The 19,664-nt window shown below is 34.4% G+C and overlaps 1 protein-coding gene across 3 annotated transcripts in view; it reads left to right on the forward strand.

Annotated features, from left to right (window-relative positions):
* CTNNA3 (catenin alpha 3) overlaps positions 1-19,664 on the forward strand; it is a 1,874,587-nt gene that overhangs the window by 1,181,594 nt on the left and 673,329 nt on the right. The window lies entirely within an intron of this gene.

Raw genomic sequence — 19,664 nt, forward strand, 5'->3', positions numbered from 1 at the left:
CCCAGGATAGCTTTGGCTATTCTGGGTCTTTTGTTCTCCCAGATGAATTTAATGATTGCTTTTTCTATTTCTATGAGAAATGTCATTGGGATATTAATTAGAATTGTGTTAAATCTGTATAGCACCTTTGGAAGTAGGGCCATTTTGATAATATTAATTCTGCCTATCCAAGAACATGGGAGATCTTTCCATCTTCTAAGGTCTTCTTCAGTTTCTTTCTTTAATGTTCTGTAGTTTTCATTGTAGAGATCTTTCACCTCTTTTGTTAGATTTACTCCCAAGTATTTCATTTTTTTGAGGCTATTGCAAATGGAATTGTTTTCCTCAATTCCCTTTCAGATGTTTCATCACTTGTGTATAAAAATGATTTATGCATGTTGATTTTATAACCTGCTGTTTTGCTGAATTAACATTTTGAGGTCTAGAAGTTTTCTGGAGGAGTTTTTTGGATCCTCTAAATATAGAATCATGTCATCAGCAAATAGTGACAGCTTGAGTTCCTGTTTTCCTATTCATATCCTTTTAATTTCTTTAGTGTTTCTAATTGCTCTGGAGAGTATTGCAAGGTTGATTTTGAATAGAAGTGGTGAAGGAGGGCATCCCTCCTGTCTTGTTCCAGTTTTTAAAGGGAATGCTTTCTGTTTTTCTCCATTAAGAATGATGTTGGCTATGGGCTTAACATGGATAGCCTTTACAATGTTGATGTATGTCTCTACTATCCCTATTTTTTCTAGTGTTTTGAGCATGAAGGGGTGTTGTATTTTGTCAAACACTTGCTCTCTGTCAATTGAAATAATCATATGATTCTTAACCTTAAATCTATTGATGCGATGAGTTATATTTATTGATTTCCTGATGTTGAACCAACCTTGCATTCCTGGGATGAACCCCACTTGATGGTGGTGCACTATCTTCTTAATATGTTTTTGTATGGGATTTTCCAGGATGTTGTTAAGGATTTTTGTATTTGTATTAATCAGAGATATTGGTCTAAAATTTTCTTTCCTTGATGTGTCTTTGTCTGGTTTGGATGTGAGGGTGATACTAGCATTATAGAAAGAGTTAAGAAGAGTTCCCTCCTTTTCTATTTCCTGGAATACTGTGAGAAGTATTGGAATGAAGGTCTTTTAGAACTTGGCTGAGAATCCGTCTGGTCCTGGGCTTTTCTTTTTTGATAGGCTTTTGATAGCTTCTTCCATTTCATTTCTTGATATTGATCTATTTAAATTATGTATGTCCTCCTGGTTCAGTTTGGGAGGATCATATGTCTCTAGAAATTTGTTGATGTCTTTGAGATTTTCTATTTTGTTGGAGTATAGATTTTCAAAGTTGCTTCTCATTCTGTTATATATTTCAGTGATGTCTGTTGTGATATTTCCTTTTTCATCACAAATTTTAGTAATTTGACTTTTCTCTTTCCTTTTCTTTATTAGTGTGGCTAAGAGTTTGTCTATTTTGTTTACTTTTTCAAAGAACCAACTTTTTGTTTTGTCAATTTTTTGAATTGTTTCTTTTGTTTCAATTTCATTGATTTCAGCTCTGATTTAATTATTTCCTGTCTTCTTCTAGTTTTGGTGTTGTTCTGTTTTTCTTTTTCTAGGGCATTGAGATGTAATGTTAGGTCATTTAGTTATTGAGTTTTCATTATTTTCTTGAATGTGCTCCATGCAATGAATTTTCTTCTTAGTACTGCTTTCATAGTGTCCCAGAGATTTTGATAGGTTATATTGTCATTCTCATGTACCTCTAGTAATTTTTTATCTCCTCCCTGAATTTTCTGTTATCCATGTTTCATTCAATAGCATATTATTTAGTCTCCAGGTTTTGGAGTAATTTCTGTTTATTATTTTTTCATTGGTTTTTAATTTCATTCCATTATGATCTCATAGAACACAAGGTAGTATCTTATTTTTTTTTTTTTTGCATTTACTAAGGGCATAACATATGGTCTACTTTAGAGAAGATTCCATGTGCTCCTGAAAATAAAGTGTATTCTTTTATGATGGATGGAATATTTTATATATGTCTGTAAAGTATAAGTTATTGATTGTTTTATTGAGTTATATGGTTTCTTTGTATAGTTTTTGTTTGGAAGATATATCCAGTGGTGATAGCAGTGTGTTAAAATCAACCAAAATTATTGTGTTGTGGTCTATTTGATTCCTGGAATTGATAAAGACTTATTTGATTTACATGGATGCACCGTTGTTTGGGGCATAAATATTTACTATCATTATGTTTTCCTTATTTATAGTTCCCTTAAGCAGTATGAAATGTCCTTCTTTATACCTTCTGACAAACATTGGCTTGAAGTCCACTTTATCTGAAATAAGAATGGAAACTCACCCTTTTTTAATGAGTCCATGTGCATGGTACGGTTTTTTCCATCCTTTCATCGTTAGTCTGTGAATGTTCTTATCTATGAGATGAGTCACTTGAAGGCAGCATATTGTTGGGTCTTTCTTTTTAATCCAATCTGTCAGTCTATGTCTTTTGATTGATGAGTTTAGGTCATTAATATTCTGGGTTATTATTGAGATATGATTTGTATTCCCAGTCATTTGAGCTTGTTTTGGTTTTTAACTTGACTTGGTTTCTCATTTGATTATTTTTTCCTTTAAGGTAGTTCCTCCCTTTGCTGACCTACATTGTTTTTCATTTCCTTCTCTTGCAATATCTTGCTGAGAATATTCTGCAGCACAGGCTTTCTATTTGTAAATTCTTTTAACTTTTTCTTATCATGGAAGGTTATTATTTTGTCTTCAAATCTGAAGAGTAGTTTTGCTGAGTATAGAATTCTTGGTTGGCAACCATGTTCTTTCAGAGCTTGAACTACATCAGTCCATGCCTTTCTAGCTTTTAGGGTCTGGGCTGAGAATTCCGCTGATATCCATAATGATTTCCCCCTAAATGTAATCTGATGCTTTTCTCTCACAGCCTTCAAAATCCTATGTTTATTTTGTATGTTGAGCATTTTCATTATTATGTGCCTTGGTATGGATCTGTTATAATTTTGTGCATTTGGTGTTTTGTAAGCCCTTTGTAATTGATTTTCCATTTCATTCTTCAGATTTGGGAAATTTTCTGATATTATTTCATTGAATAGGTTGTTCATTACTTTGGTTTGTATCTCTGCACCTTCCTCAATCCCAGTAATTTTTAATTTTGGTCTTTTCATGTTCATAATTCTTGGATGTTCTGTTCATGATTTCTTACCATCTTCTCTGTTTCGTCAACTTTATTTTCAAGATTAAATATTTTGTCTCCATTGTCTGAGGTTCTGTCTTCCAAGTGATCTAGTCTGTTGTTGATGCTTTCCACTGAGTTTTTTAACTTGGCTTATTGTTTCCTTCCTTTCAAGAACTTTTATTTGTTTGTTTTTTTTTTTTTTTTTTTTTTTTTGAGAATCTCTATCTCTTTGTTGAAATGATCTTTTGCTTCTTGCAGTTACTCTTTCAACTGCTTATTGGAGTAATCATTCATTGCCTGAATTTGCTCTCTTATCTCCTCCTTTGCCTCATGAATCATTTTAATTATTCATTTTCTGAACTCCTTTTCTGACACTTCTTCTACCATGCTGTCACTGGATTCTATTAATACAGAATCTAGGTTTGTTTGGATCATTTTCTTCCCCTGCTTTTTCATTTTCTTCATATATATTCCCCTCTAACAGTTCAGATCTGGGGTATTGCAGTTTCCCTCCTATAGGCTTATAGTGACCCTATAGGCTCTCAAAACCTTTTCTTAAAGGGGAAATATCAATATTAGCAGTGCCAAGCACATGCAATATGTAGCCCTAAACCAAATAGCCCCTATGAAGACATTAACAATATTGTCATAATAAGCAGAATGAGTTCAATTATTATCTGTAGTATAACAAATAGATTTGCAATGAAGTCTGTAGTTTCTAATGGACAAAGAGGATGGGGAGGGGTATAGGATGTAGCTGTTAATAGGATAAGAAAAGAGTATATAGAAGTTCTACATCATAAAAGAGTGAAAGTGTAATGAAAAGAACTTGGTTGTTAGCATGAGAAAAGGGAGAAAGAAACTCTGAGGAAACAGGTAAACAAAAGGAAAATAGAGCGAGAAAAGTAAAGACATAAAAACTTAAAAGTTTTCAATAAGGAGAAAAAAAATCTACACTATAACAGTCATATAGTATTCAAACCTCCCAGTCTTCAGTAGACTGATGCATGAGAGGTACCTCACAATGAGTTTCCAGTCTTCAGGAGGTGTCTCAGGATGGAATTTGCCCACCCTAAAGATGGGAGCTATCACTTCCAGGATAATCCAAGATGGCCACTCTGGCTTCTAAATGTGTTGGCAAATGGGGAGCTGCAGCTCGGGGTGTGGGCCTGGTCAACTGATGGTCCTGGAGGTGGGGTGTGGTCAGTCTGGTTGAGGGGTCCTGGAGGCAGGGAGTGGTTGTCGGGCTGAGGGATCTTGGAGACGGGCCTTGGTCAGTTCAGCTGAGGGTCCTACAGGTCCTGGCTGTTGTCTCAAAATGGCAGCAAGCACATGTAACCAAACCTACAGGTACTATGACAGTGGACTTCCAGGCAACAGCAGGCAGCTGGCGATCCCCTGGCGGTTATGGTCTGCTTGCTACTAGTGGATGATTGGCAGGCAGACCTCGGGCACTGGGTGATGGATAGGTGAAAGGCAGGTGATGGGCAGGCAAGAGACAGGCAAATGGCAGATGTGCAATCAATCAGTGAGCAATCTGCACTCAGAAAGTAGTAGATATGCTAGCAGACTGCAGGTGATCACAGTAGACAAATGAGGTAAATAGTAGGGGATTGATAAGCAGCAAAAGTTGCCTCACCGAGAAACAGATATCCTCTGCTTGAAACCTGAGTTATGGAGCAACAAGGAATGAAGCCTCCCTCTAGTCCACCATCTTGGATCTCCTCCTAAATAAATTATTTAAATTAATATTTTTAGGACGGGGTTGTAGCACAGTGATAGAGTATGCTTGCCTATCATGAATAGGCAAGCTTCAATACCCAGTATGGCAAAAATACTGGCTTCAATACCCAGTATGACAAAAACAAAATAAACAAAACAAAACAAAAAAGAAAAGAAAAAGAAAAAAGAAATCAATATGGTCATTTTATTGTAGAGAAGTTCACAATACATTTTAGGTCCTGTCTCAATAACTGTATTAATCCAGAACTTTAAAATTTATATCTTTTTTCTACTTCTTATTATTTATCTCTATCTACAAGGACCTTATACTATTTCAATCATATTTGTGATATGGCAAGTTATTAATTACAAGTGAATAGTTGAATAAGAAATATTTCTCAAAAGACTTCAGTTCCACTGAGGTGCAGAGGTTCCCAAAGGAATCTATATTCTCCCTCTCATATATGTGCTAATGAATATTTTGGTGATTGATCCTGAAAGTATTTAAATGATGTTGATGGAAGATGGTGGCCAGAAAAATTACTTTATTTATAAACTTTGTTATTATTTTATTTTATTTGTTCTTTTTAGATATACATGACAATATAGTGTATTTTGACATATTATGCATACACAGAGTATAACTTATTCTAATTAGGATCCCATTCTTGTGGTCGTACCTGATGTGAAGTTTTACTGGTTGTGTGTTCCTACATGAATATATGGAAGTTATGTCTGACTCATTCTACTGTTTTTCCTATTTCTCTCCCCATTTCCTTCCTTTCATTCCCCCTTTTTTTTTGTAATCAAATGAACTTCAACAAGTGAACTGCAGAGCATAAATCTGGAAGAAACTGGAAAATGTTTGCATTAAGGCCCTCAAATACATTTTCTAAAAGAATTTGGAATCACCCCTTCCCACAAAAACAACAACAAAAACAACAAAAGTAACACCTGTAGATTTCAATACCTTATTGTAGTGCAGAACTTCATTGTTATTTAGTTCCTTTTTTTTTTTCTTCCATACTCAACAACCCTAAAATCAGATTTAGATATTACTGCATTTCCCAAAGGGTATTCTTGTGTAGAAATAGACTTTTTACATATAAACAATGGAGTAAACCATTATGAGGAAAGAATCATTGGCCTGCAGCAGCTTCTGGTACCAACCTGAAGTAGGAGACTTGGACTAGGAAAACAGACTGTAGTTTGCAGTAGTAGTAGTAAGATAAAAAAGGAATATCAGAGCTCATGAGTGCAAGACTGCAAGACTGCCTGTCAGGATTCCAGGAGGAGTTCATGATTGTGCTCTTAAGCAAAAACTTATGTATGTCCACGGCTTGGGAGGTAAGTGACTATTACTCAGGCTTTGTTAGTAAGTTAATCAAGACATGACAATCATCTTCCTGTTTGAATCTTTGCTTCCCAGTGCTAAATACACTGTCAAGTGCCAATAAATGGTAATCATGATTTGAGTTTATGCCAGATGTTCCCTATAAATCATGAAATTCAAAAGCAAATACTTGAAAGCCATTCCGAGCACAAGTATGATTGAAGTCAATTGTTGCAGTTGTTTGCCCTCTATTTTAAGAAAATAATTTCATAACATATGTTTACTAGAAATATTTCACTGGGAGCCATGAGGTTTTTAACTTCCATCATATGTTAGCCACTAGGTACTGTATTTTGGAAGTCTTGCTGCTTAACATAGAAGATTCACACATTTATTCCAAATGTTTTTTGAATACCCTTTATTATACTAGGAACTTTTCTAGGCATTGAGGAGACTGTATTAAGTACAATAGCCAAAGTACTGTGGTGAAGCTTGAATTCTGAGAGCAGTAAACAATAAAGAAACAAGATAAATTTGGTTCTTTAAAAACCACTATATTGAGGTATTATTTACATGTGAAAAGCTGCACATATTTAGCATACAAAGCTCCATGAGTTTGGGTTACGTATACACCTATGAAGCCATCACCTCCATCAAGGCCATAGTATTCATTATTTCCCAAAGTTTTCTCTTATTCCCATTGCAATCTTATGTGTACATGATATATGTGTGTATGATAAGAGCCCTTAAGAGAATATCTAACCTCTATCATATTTGAAGTATACAATATCGTTAGCTATCAGCACTATGCCCTGTGGTGGATTATATAAGAGCAGCATTGTATCCTTTGACTATCACTTTCCCATCTCAGCTTCCCTCCAACTCCTGAAAATAACCATTTTGTTCTTCTCATGTGAATTTAACTATTTTAGAAAACACATTAAATCATACAGAATTTGTCGTATTGTGTCTGGTTTATTTCACTTAGCCCATCCCCCAGGACTGTTCGTACCAGTTCAAATGGCAGGATTTCTTTTTTTTTTTTTTTTTTAAGGTCAAATAATATTCAGTTGTACAAATAAACCAAGTATTCTTTATCCATTATCTGTTGATAGATACTAGTTTGTTTCTATATCATGGCTATTATGAATTAAGTAATGAACATACAAGGGCAAGTATCTTTTTTAGAAATTCTGCTTTCAATTTCTTTGGATAAATATCCTGAAATGAGATTGCTGGACCATATATTTGTTCTATTTTTTATTTTGGATTCATGTCCATACTGTCTTTCCTAATGGTTCTACTATTAGTAGGCTCTCATATCAATAGTGCAATTTGATTCCTTTTTCTTCACTTCCTCACCAACACTTGTTATGGTTTATTTCTTTAATAAGAGGCATTCTAACAGGTATGAGAGGTATGAGGTGATATCTTACTGCATTTCAATTTGCATTTCTCTGGTGATTAGTTGTTTTGAACACTTTTTCATATAACTACTGGCCATTTGCATGTCTTCTTTGGGAAAATGTTTTTTTTAGGTACTTAGTCCACTTCTATTTTGTTTTATGAATTTGTTCTACTTAGTTATACATGACAGCAGAATGCATTTTGACACGTTTACACAAATGGAGCACAACTTCTCATTCCTCTGAATGTACATGATGCAGTCATAATAGTTGTGCAATCATATATGTACATAGGGTTATAATATCCATCTTATTTCACCATCCTTCCCATCCCCTCATCCTTTCCCCTCCCCTCTCTCTCTGCCCAATCCAGATTTCCTCTATTCTCCCCACCCCACCCCCCACATTATGGATTAGCATCCACATATCAGAGAGAACATTTGGCTTTTGGTTTGGGTGGATTGGCTTATTTCTCTAAGCATGATGTTCTCCAGCTGCATCCATTTAACTGCAAATGCCATATTTCATTCTTCTTTTAGGCTGAGTAATATTCCATTGTGTATATATGCCACCTTTCTTTATTCATTCATCTGTTGAAGGTCATCTAAGTTGGTTCCAAAGTTTCCATAGTTTAGCTATGGTGAATTGAGCTGCTATTAATATTGATATGGCTGTGTCACTGCAGTATGCTGATTTTAAGTCCTTTGGGTATAAACTGAAGAATTGGATAACTGGGTCAAATGGTGTTTCCATTACAAATTTTCTGAGGAATTTCCATACTGTTTTCCAGAGTGGTTGCACCAATCTGCAGTCCCACCAACAATGTGTGAGTGTACCTTTCCCCTCCATCCCTGCCAAGACTTATTGTTGCTCATATTCTTGATAATTGCTATTCTGACTGGGTTGAGATGAAATCTTAAGAGTAGTTTTTATTTCCATTTCTGTAATTGGTGGAGACCTTGAACATTTTGTCATGTGTTTGTTGATTGGTTCTATTTCTTCTTCTGTGAAGTGTCTGTTCATTTCCTCAGCCTGTTTATTGATTGGTGCTAAGTTTTTTGAGTCCTTTATATATCCTGGAGATTAGTGTTCTATCTGAGGTGGTAACTATTTTCTCCCATTCTATATGTTCTCTCTTTACATTATTATTTCCTTTGCTGAGAAAAAGCTTTTTAGTTTGATTCTAACCCATTTATTGATTCTTGATTTTACTTCTTACACTTTAGGAGTCGTGGTGAGGAAGTCAGTTCCTAAGCCCTCATGACGAAGATTTGGGCCTAATTTTTTCTTCTAGTAGTCGCAGGGTCTCTGTTCTAGGGCCTAAGCCTTTGATCCACTTAGATTTGATTTTTGTGTAGGATGAGAGATAGAGGTTTTATTTCATTTTGCTACATATGGATTTACAGTTTTCCCAGCAGCATTTGTTGAACAGGCTATCTTTTCTCTAATGTATGTTTTTTTTTTTTTGGTGCCTTTGTCTAGTATGAGATATCTGTATTTTTGTGGGTTTGTCTCTGTGTCTTCTATTTTGTATCATTGATCTATGTGTATGTTTTGGTGCCAATACTATGCTGATTTTGTTCTTAGTTCACTTTTAAATAGTTTTTAAAAAATTTGTTATTGAGTTCTAGAATTTCCTTTGAATATTAACCCCTTATCAGAGATATAGTTTTCAAATACTTTTTTAAATTCTATCAGTTTTATTCAAAATCAATGCTAAGGCCAATGTTAAAAAGCCTTTTCCTTCTTTTATTTCTGTAATTTTAACATTTCTCAGGTCTTATGTTTAAGTCTTTATTACATTTTAAGTTGATTTTTGTGTATGGTGTAACATATGGGTTCAATTTCATTCTTTTGCATGTGGATATTCCAGTTTTCTTGATACTAGTATTGAAGAAACTATCCTTTTTTCATTTTGAATTTTTTGGCAATCTTGTCAAAGATAAATTAATCATACATGCATGGCTTTATTTTGGAGATCTCTATTCTATTTCATTGATCTGTGTGTCTGCTTTTATGCCATACCATACTGCTTTGATTACTACTGCTTTGTAACATAACATGAAATCAGGAAGTGTGACACCTCTAGTTTTATTCTTGACCAAAATTCCTGTAGCTACTTGGGATTATTTTATAACTTCATATGAATTTTATATATTTTTTTTCCTAATTCTGTACAAAATGCCATTGAGATATTGGTAGGGATTGCATTGTATCCATAGATTGCTCTGGGTAGAATGACCATTTTAATAATATTTCTTTTAAACCATAAAAATCAATATGTTTCCACTGAGATGTGTCTTCCTTTGTTTCTTTCATCAGTGTCATCTCTTTCACCTCTTTGGCTAAACTTATTCCTAAGTATTTTATTCTTTCTCTTTTCAGATCTGTCAATGTTTGTTTTATACATTTAGGTGCTTCAATTTTGGATGAATATATATTTAAAATCATTATATCATTGATAAATTTGTACCATTGTCAATTAGTGACTGTTTTTGTTCTTATGAACAATTTTGTCTTAAAGACTCTCTTCTTTGAGAAAAGTACAGTCAACCCTCTACATCTACCCCTCATGAACTTTCTTGTTCGGAATACTATTTTCCACCTCTTCTTTTCATCCCATGTGTCTTCCTTTTTTTGGAAGGGGTGGGGGGAATTTGGGGGTGAACCCAGGGATACTTAACCACTGAGCTACATCCACAGACCTTTTTATTTTAAGATAGGGTTTCATGAAGTTGCTTAGGACCCCAAGAAGTTGCTGAGGCTGGCCTTGAACTTGTGATCTTCCTTGCTTAGCCTCCAGAGTCCCTGGGATTACTGCACCTGGCCCAATGTGTCTTCTTAAAGCTCAAGTTAGTCTTGTAGTAACATATAGTTAGATTTCTTTTTTTAGCCATTCTGTATCTTTCGATTGGGATAATTTAACCCAATTATATTAAAAATAATTATTGTTCACTGATAAGCGGATGATGACATATAATGGGGGGTGGGAGGGGTTAGCGTTAGGGTTAGGGTTAGGTTTAGGGTTAGGGTTAAGGAGGGGGGCAAGAATGGAGGAAGGAAGGACTGTATAGAGGGAAAAAAGGGGTGGGAGGGGTGGGGGGGAAGGAAAAAAATAACAGAATGAATCAAACAACATTACCCTATGTAAATTTATGATTACACAAATGGTATGCCTTCACTCCATGTACAAACAGAGAAACAACATGTATCCCATTTGTTTACAATAAAAAAAGGTCAAAAAAATAATTATTGTTAAGTAAGGACTTAACTATTGCCATTCTGTTAATTGTTTTCAGACTGTCTTTGTTTTTCTTCTTCTCCAACTATCTTCTTTTGTTATTAGATGATTTTCTGTTGTGGTATTTTTTAATTTCTTTCTCTTTCTGTATCTACTATAGTCTTTTTTTATTTCATTTGCCATCAGGTTACACAAAATATTTTATTGTTATAACATCATATTCTAAGCTGAGAACACCTTGATTCCAAATGCATGAAAAACTACGCTTTAACTTCTTTTTCCTCACATACCGTGCTATTTCTGTCACAGTTTACATCTTTTATGTATCATGTTTCAATTAACAAATTATTTTAGGTAGAGTTACATTTAATACTTTAGTCTGGTAATTTTTATATTTATGTTAAATATGACTTATGCACCATCATTACCATGTTGGAGTGTTCTGAATTTGACCCCCAAAACTACCTTTACCAATAAGTTTCATAACTTCATGTTTCCATGTTGCCAGTTAGCCACCTTTCATTTCAATGTGAAGGAATCCTATAACATTTCTTATAAGACAACTCTAGTGGTAAACTCTTTGGCCTTCATTTGTCTTAAGGAAAATCTTCATTTGTCTATTTCTGAAGAATACCTTGGCCAGATACAGTATGTTTGATTGGCATTTTTTTCTTTCAACACTTTAAATATATTATCCTACTCTTTCCTGGCCTGCAGTGTTTCTGCTAAAAAATTGCCTGATACCTTAATAGAATTCCCTTGTGTGTGATGAGTTGCTTTTACTGAATTCAAAATCCTCTTTGTCATTGATTTTTGACAGTGTGGTTATAATGTATCTTGTTAAAGACTTTTACATTAACCCTATTTTAAGTTCCTTGAACTTAAAGGATCTGTATATTCATTTCCCTCCCCACATGGGGGGATTTTCTGTAACTTTCTTTAAATGAGATTTCTTACCATTTGTCTTTCTTGCTCCTCTGTAATATTTGTAATGAAACTGTCAATTTGCTTGATGATGTCCGTAAGTCCTGTATGGTTTCTTGATTATTTTTCTGACTGGATAATTCCAAATCTTCTGTCTTTGAGTTCACTCATTTTTTCCCTTTCTGCTTGATTAAGTATGCTGTTGAAGTTTTCTATTGTATTTTTGTGTGTGTGTGTGTTCCATGCCAGAATTTCTAAAACTCTTGTTCTTACTCTCTTCAGTACATCTAATTTAGGAAATATTTTCCTTCATTGTGATGCTGGAATCTCTCATCTAGATGTATGGGTTCCACAAAAAGTATTCTTGACCAAGTGTGGTTGTTAAAAGTAGTGTGTCTGTGGGTTTTTGATTTCTGAGACAACCTCTTCCACCATCTTGATGATACTAGCACTCAAATAGGATAATTTTAAATAATAATAGATAACACTTATGAGGTTCTTGTATGTATCTGTCATAATTATGAATAAATGTTATACATTAATTTGTGAAATACAATAAATTGATATGGAAGATATTCACATTTACACATTTTTAAAGGTAAGGAAAATGAAGTTTAAAGATTTCATGTAACTTTCCTATGTTAAAGAGAGAAGATATTGTGGAGATAGTTTCAAAGTTGGGCAATCTGGTCTTCTAGTCCATAAAAATACCCACCATGCTGCATGCAACACTCTGAGAAAAATCAGGGAAAGTGTCATATGTGATACTGATGCTGTTGGCTAAGTTTCCACAAATTTAAAATTATCTGAACTTAGATTGCTTTATTCTGTCATACTTCACAAGTGTTCTTCCCTTTCCCAATATACATTTATTGTTGCATAATCCTTACAATTCTCTTTGTATTTACTTTCTTCTTTAATTCCCTATAACTTGATTTCAGAATCCATATCTTTTGCTCTGTTATCATTGTATTAGTCAGGGATCTCTAGAGGAACAGAACCAAGAGGAGGTTTGATTATAAAAAGGGGATTTATTAGATTGGCTTACACAACCAGAAGTTGGATAGGCCACAGTGCTTGTCTGCAGGCTGGAGAGCTGGAGGAACCAGTAGCTGTGCAGTTCAAGATGCTGAAGACTCAGAACAAGAGGAATCAAAATGCTACCCAAGTTGAGACTGAAGCCTTCTGTAAACTCCCTGGAGAATCACTGGCAGTCAACTTTGAAAGAGCAAAGGAGTGAGAGTCTGAGGTCCTCAGGTGATTGCAGGAGCAATCAAGAATCCATTCAAGAATAGAGCTTGCATCTGCTCTAGCTTTCCTGTTCTTCCAACATTTATTCCATCCAAGCCTCTAACCTATTGGATGGTAGTGCCAATACTTAGGGCACTACCTGCCAATCATTCTTAGACACACCCTCATTGACACACTCAGAAGCCTCTTAATCTTCAGCACCTCCTAATCCTATCAAATTGACAATTCAAATTAGCCAGTACAACCATTAACATTATTTTAATCTAAATTGCTATCACTTCTGAGTTTCATCACTACCATAGTTTATGACTGAGAGAGTCTTCTAATTTATCTGCCTTATATGTTTACCCTGTGTAGATTATCTTGTGTTTCCCTCATTTCCTCCTTCTGTTGACTTTAGGTTCATCCAAGCTTTCCTCACAAATTCTAATCTCCTTTTTGTGCTTTAAAACCCAATATTATTTGTCAAGTATTTCCAAAATACACCAGTATATATCCATGTCTTCATCTTGAATTTCAAGTCTATTTCTGTTTAGTCTTTTGTTCATAACCTTGAAGAAATCTGACCTATATTTAATTCCATCCCTTTTGATTCTCCTTAAACATACTATCCATCCTACATATTGCAATCAATGATATATTATACCAACATGTATTTGAGAAAGTCTCTAATGATATTTTTTGTAATCAAAATGTAAGAGTAAAGGCTGGGTATTAAAGCAATTAAGGAAATTTGCAGCTAGTTAATCAAAAAGTTTCAGTAGAAAGATAAATTTTATTTTGTTATAGATTCTATATTTATGACTTTTTAAAAATTTTAAGGAAAAGATATAACATTTATTGAACATTTATTTCTTAAACAATGTAATAAGCATTTTCCTTACATTATCTCATTTGTATTCTCATAGCAACTCTGCCAAAAGGTGTAATTGTATAAGTCCCTTGAAAAACCAAATGTCTGATTAAATTCATGGTTATCATAAATCTAGGAGGAAAAGCTAATGTTACGGATGGCTGAATCATGAGTCACCATATCTTGCCAAGCTAGAAGAATGAGTCAAAAATCAACAAGGAACATTTAACAGCAATATCTATAAAATCTACATTCAGATTAAATGAATCTTTTGTATCTATAAGTTCTTATAAATTTTCTTGACTGCATTTCATGGGAGAGGTCACACAAAGCTCCCCAAACCTCATATGAGCTGATATTTTTATAAGCCCCTTTATCACCCTGTCATACTATTATTATTATTATGTAAGTATAATGTCCACATGAAGGAAAATAATTTTTCCTGTATATTCCCACTGGCCAATGCTTATTTGGGGTATTTTACTCTTTCTGGTTAGTATATTTAAGTGAATTTTGGCAGCACTTAGAGCATAAAATGGTGAACATCAGGATGGTACCTTTGTCACAGTTGACAGCATAGAGAATAATATTTGAGAATATTATTGATGCATTGGAATTCTGCCACATGAAGGGCTGGAGTGCCTGTGAGCTGAAAATGGACAGATGGTTGGAATTAAAGATAGGTAGGTATCAGGACAATATAAGGAAAAAGTTTCCTAGTGTCAGAGCAGGCCAAGAGTGTCAAGGGCTCATCATGAATGTGCTCTGTCAAATGTTTTCCATTTTTAAAGATTCTGGGGTTTTATATCTCTCTCATTTGGCCTTCAGGCACTCTTATTCAAAATGATTTATCCCCTTGATTACACTGATAAACTATATTTAATAATTAAAGTATGTAGCTCATGATCCCATGAGCACTGATAGTATTCTACAATAGTCTTCCTCCCACCAAAAGTCTCCAAGGTGGGGAAATATTTTTTATATCCCTCCTTATACTGTTCTGAACACATAACAGCTCAATAAACACTTGTTGACTGATCGGTAATTTTCCAACCTGCTGATGCTGCTCTCTTTTGCAAGGGCAATTATAAACATTTCTAGGCGCCAACTCAAGTTCTTAAAATGATACAGATGATATTGTACTCTGTCCTGCTTTAGCAGCAATCATACTGCAGATACCACTGTCAGCAAAATAGGGCAAAACTGTTGTTTTAGTTTTCTTAATAAGAGAAGACAGGAAATAATTCTCCTTTAAAACCACTGCCACTCAGTTAACCATATTAAGTAGTACTTTGCATGAATAACTAAGACTTTGTGTATCTGGCTTCCACAAACAACTTAAGTGCTTTGGAACATTACAAATGCCATTTCTTTTTTTCTTTATTTTTCTTTCTTTATTTTTTTTTTTACATATGCACATATATAAGCCATTTTGCTTCCCCTGTTAACCAAATGCATCATCTGTTAATGGCATATTTTATGCTTTTATCATTATAATTCCTTGATACTGTTTTTTCCTCCCATTTTAGAAATACTGCAAACTACTTTTTCTCCCTCTTTAGCATTACGGCAAACTTTAATATCATCCCTATGTTACATGAGTATGTTAAACAATAAATGCTATAGCAGTTTTAATAAATAATATTGAGCTCACTGAACCAAATACAAAATTGATTACATTTTCCTCATTCACTTTCAATATTTTTTAAAAGTTGTAATTAGATTTGCCTCTAACTGAATTGTGTGACTTTTGATATATATCTTAATAAGTAGTAGAATATTCTTGATTTCACTATCATCTTAAAATGAAATACATAACATATCTTTTGCTGGTATTCAGGTATCTTTTATGGGTGATTTTTTTTGGGGGGCAGGTACCAAGGATTAAGCTCAGGGTCACTTAACCACTGAGTCACATTCCCAGCACTGTTTTGTATTTTATTTAGAGACAGAGTCTCACTGAATTGCTTAGCACCTCACTTTTACTGAGGCTGGCTTTGAACTTGACTTCCTTGTGCCTTAACCTCCCAGGCTGCTGGGATTACAGGTATATGCCACCATGCCTAGCTCAATGTCATATTTTAAGTAGGTCAAAACTAGAAAGAGCAGAGGGCTCCTGGTATAGAAATGTGTTTTCTAGTGTTCTGTACTAATTAGCAAAGTGACTTTAAGCAAATCACTTTAAGTTCTTCATTTCTCTAGGCCTTCCTTTATAAGTGAGAGGACCTGAACTTTATCTCTAGATTCCTTCTAGAGCTAATGTTTCACAGTTTCAGAAAATCTAACTTGGTTAAAGTTTATGCCATATAACATATCTTAATAAAGTAGAAATACTTTACATTGTAGTTTGTCTGATTGAAACAATGTCCTTGAATCAGCAGTTTACAACCTTCAATATTATTTGAACTTACAGTTCTTCAAACATATTACTCCTTTCAATATTTCTTTGTGCCCTATAAGAAGAAAGTTATTTTGTTTTACTTTATTATTTTTTAAAGGGACTCAGAGCAACATTTATCATGGGCATCACAATGATACTGTATGTGTCATAGAACATTAGGCTCAATTGCTTTATTTCTCTTGAAAAGTGTGGAATAGGTCCTCCTTTAATCAGATTAACTCTGTTATTTCCTTAAGAGTTATCATCTAAGGGCAAAAGCAATGGAAACAAATGATGAGCCAAAGTATGTTAAACCATCTGTTTTGAACAGATTAAACAGCTGCCATTATTTCTGTTAATATTAACACATCTCAACTTGTATTCTATTTCTTTTTTTAAAATTGTTTTATTTGTTCTAATTAGTTGTGTATGACAGTAGAATGCATTTATACATTTTGATAGATCATAACTAAATGGATTGGAATTTCTCGTTTTTCCCATTGTATCTATTGTAGGATCATATCAGTCAGGCAGTCATATATATACATGAGGTAATAATGTCTGTCTCACTCTACTATTCTTCCTACTTGCTATTTCTTAATTAAAAGTGCATATCTAACTCTTGAAAATAATAAAAGGGAATTGCTACTTTCATTACCTGACCGGTGGAACCCAATCACAAACATACATATATTTATTTGTATGTACATATGTGTATTTATTATACTAATATATATTATACATAAACTAAGGTATGTGTGTGTGTGTGTGTGTGTGTATTTCCTAACCAAATGAAGAGGCAGTCCCTCCTGTTACTGATGTGAAATCATGTGTAGAACAAGAGCTAGGGCATCTACAGTATAAGAGAAAATTGGATAGTTCATGGTATTAAAATTCACACATGAGCCAGGCCTTATGGTGTATACCTATAAACCCAGAAATTTAGGAGTCTTGGGCAGGAATATCAAAAGTTTGAGGCAAGTCTTGTCAATTTAGTAAGACCCTGTCTCAAAGAACATAGAGGTGGGGATGTAGTTCAATCTCTAGTACCATGTGCACAAAAAATTTCACACATGTATATTTGTATTTGTAATCCATTCATCATAATCTGATATCATATGCTGCTCAGTAAAATATCACTGATCCTTCTATTAAACTTGATGGGAGATTTTATTTGAGAATTTAAGAAATAATTTAAATTAAGTTTGTGATTACATAGGCAAAATAAATGCTTTTTGGTGAACATAGTGAAATAATTCCCTGCAACATTTTTTTTTGCTTTGTTAGTTTGTCTTATACTTGCATTTTTCTTTTTCTCTTTCAATGTGTTTCTTTTTTGTTTTTGTTTGTTTTTTAATTGGTTCTTTTAATTTAAAAATGACAATAGAATCTATTTTGATATATTGATATAAGCATGGAATATATCTTATTCTAATGAGGATCCCAATTTTGTGGATGTACATGATAGTGAGATTCACTGTGATGTATTCATATATGTACATAAAAAGTTAAGTCAGATTCATTCTACTGTATTTCCTTTTTTTTTCCTCACTCCCTTCTCTCAGTCCCTTTTGTCTAATTCACTGAACTTCTATTCTTCCCCTCTTCCCTCCCCTTATTGTGGGTTAGCATCCACAAGTCAGAGAAAATATTCAACTTTTGGTTTTTGGGGATTGACTTATTTCACCTAGCATGATAATTTCCAGATCCATCCATTTACTGGCAAATGTCATAAAGTCATTCTTTATGGCTAATACTCCATTGTATATATTACACTTTCTTTATCCATTCATCCGTGGATGAGCATCTAGGTTGTTCCATAGCTTAACTATTGTGAATTCTGCTGCTATAAACCCTGATGTGCATGTGTTACTTTAGTATGCTGATTTTAACTCCTTTTGATGTATACCAAGAGTGGGTCAAATGGTGATTCCTTTCCTCATTTGTTGAGGAATCTCCATTCTGCTTTCTAGGGTGTTTCTTATAGATTCTAAAAATCTAATAATCTGCAAAGTATATGGGTCATATTAACTGGGAATATCAAAAAGTTCGATTTTTCCTGATTTCTCAGATTTTCAATTTTGTCTTGCTTTTTCTGATCAGGATTTAAAGTTTCTCTAAAGACACCCCAATCTAGTGGAGGGGCCTCAAAATGAAGCCCATAACCCATTCACATAAGAATCATCTGGGATGTTCGTAAAAATTCAAATTTCTGCACATCGAACCAGACTTTCTAAATCAGAAACTACAGTGCAGTTAAAAATGTACTGTTATCCTGCTCTCGTGTGATTCTTATCCATGCTAGGAACTAAGACCCATAGCATTGTTTGTACACAGTACCTTTATCAGTGCCAAATTAGGACACAGTCTTGTACTGGGTTTCCTCCCATAGCTGTCTGCTTGTTTTTTCTAGTGGAATCCCTTTGCTTTTCTGCCAACTGCAGCCTAGCACCTATTAATAGGTGAGGTGTCCAGCTGAACTTTATTATGCTCAGCAACCAAACACAAAAAGTTATTTTCACAAGAATATTTTCAGGCTGTGTATTAAACCTGGCTCAAGGTGCCAGCACATTTGATTCTACAACTGTGATGAAAGGTTTTAAAGCACAGATCTGTTGATTTGAGGGGCACCCATTTTTCATTCTCTTTCATTGTCCTTATCCACAGAGTATAGTGGCAAGAGGCTTTGAAGTCCAACCACGTACTAGTTTTATGATGTTAGCAGATAGCATTCCCTCTGAGCCTATTTCCTTCTTGAAAACAGAAGTCATTTCTACTTGCTGAACACAGAGAGTTGTTATGAAGACTCATGGAGGAGTGGCTGGGGAGAGCACAGGCTTTGGAATTCAGAGAGCTGATATGAATGCCACTTCTGTCTCTTACCAGCTGTAGGATATGGGGTAGGTTACTTTACCTCTCTAAGCTTCATCTGCAAAATGAGGATAAAAAGAGTCCCTTGACCAGCATTGCCAAGATTAATTGAAATGATCCTAACACATGATAAGTGTTCAATAAATTGCAACTCTTATTATTTTGAGTTTGGGGAAAAGAACATGGCAGAGTGTCAGGGACACAAATTACTTTTGCCTCTTTTTATTTAAATTTTCTAAGCAAAATTATCAGTTTTGCAGGTATAAAGTGAATTCCAAAGGAACACCACCTGGGCCGAATACCTTCCCTAGTAACTCTTACCTCTGTAACTCTGGCACAAGTTGTTGACATTTCCGAGCCTCATCTTTTTCACAAAGGGAGGAGCAGTAATATTTAGTTGATAGGTTTGGTGTGAAGTTCTAAAGAGTGTAGTTGACCTTTTCTCTTCTTTCTCTCCACCCCTTCCCTCCTAGGAAAGGAGAATATTGGCCAGG

The sequence above is a fragment of the Sciurus vulgaris genome (assembly GCF_902686455.1).
Source record: "Sciurus vulgaris genome assembly, chromosome: 4".
NCBI lineage: Eukaryota > Metazoa > Chordata > Mammalia > Rodentia > Sciuridae > Sciurus > Sciurus vulgaris.